The following is a 1,384-nucleotide window of genomic DNA, read 5'->3' on the forward strand; positions in this document are numbered from 1 at the left end:
CCACAACCCACTCAACGTTAGTGAAAACATTGCGGAAGTTGACCACTACCCAAAACGTATGATTGTTATTTTTTGAACAGCAAAAAAAAAACGCATTTCTAGTTCCGCATGTCCAATGGCTTCTGACTGTCTCATGCAATACAGAAAAACTAGGTAACTACAGGATTAATTTTCTGTTAAAAAGGGAGGTACCATGATCCCCGGGTTAGCGGCTGCACTCTATACATCTTGCCAAACGAAAGAACTTGTGAATAGTTTCCTACACATAAAGTAACTCACTTCTCTTTTGAAACAGATTTCCAGGTTCCTTGTTATGATGGCCATTGTGATCCTGGCCCAAATGGCGGTTGCACTAGCGTGTGTCGGAACTCCGGTGAGAAATTAATCCCCTCGAGAGTCGCAATCTTAAACACACGAATACAAGTTTGGTGACGTGTATGTGTATTGTGGTAGAACTTCATTAGTTTATACATACATACATACATACCTACATACATACATACATACATACATACATACATACATACACACATACAGCGAATCAGAAAATTGGGAATGAGGGGCTCCGTGAAATAAACACTAAGTAAGGGTTGGCAGTCAAGAAAACCTCGGAAAGCAAAGGGGAGGTTGTGGTGGGTCATAGAAAGAGATGAAGAATTTTTTGAGTCGAAAAGAAAGTGGTGAAAAAATGCCCGCCGGGTGGGATCCGAACCCACGACCTCCAGAATACCGGTCTGGTGCGATAACCACTACGCTACCGGCGGGGCTGTTTCCCCAGCACTTTCTCGGGTATTTATGTTGAGGTATTTTTGTTTCCTGCACTTTGGGGTGGTAGCCAGCGCCACTCGGACTACTCGGGGTGAAGGGGACCTTCTTTTTAACCCCCGGGCCGTGATTCGAGTGTCTACGACATGTCGAGAGTGGTCGACCAGCGTTGAACCCTCTTCGGCTTCCTATGGACACCAAGACTGCCAGAACAGAGGCCCTCGCTAAGCATGTAGCATATCAGAAATTGAGAATTGAGGGGCTCTGTAAAATAAACACAAAGTAAGGGTTGGCAGTCAAGAAAACCTCGGAAAGCAAAGGGGAGGTTGTGGTGGGTCATAGAAAGAGTTCGGTTCGGATCCCACCCGGCGGGCATTTTTTCACCACTTTCTTTTCGACTCAAAAAATTCTTCATCTCTTTCTATGACCCACCACAACCTTCCCTTTGCTTTCCGAGGTTTTCTTGACTGCCAACGCTTACTTGGCATACGTACATACATACATACATACATACACACATACATACATACATACATACATACATACATACATACATACATACATACATACATACATACATACATACATACATACATACATACATAAAACATTATTTATG

At 43.4% G+C, this 1,384-nt stretch overlaps 1 non-coding gene across 1 annotated transcript; it reads right to left on the reverse strand.

The window, feature by feature from the left end:
* Window positions 1-691: 691 nt before the first annotated feature.
* On the reverse strand, window positions 692-764 carry Trnat-ggu (transfer RNA threonine (anticodon GGU)). Its single transcript has one exon. It is a non-coding gene; the product is annotated as a tRNA-Thr (tRNA).
* Between the last annotated feature and the right edge of the window lie 620 nt (window positions 765-1,384).

The sequence above is a fragment of the Haemaphysalis longicornis genome, unplaced genomic scaffold (genome assembly GCF_048455015.1).
Source record: "Haemaphysalis longicornis isolate Haplotype H1 unplaced genomic scaffold, Haemaphysalis longicornis Haplotype H1 scaffold_10, whole genome shotgun sequence".
Lineage (NCBI taxonomy): Eukaryota > Metazoa > Arthropoda > Arachnida > Ixodida > Ixodidae > Haemaphysalis > Haemaphysalis longicornis.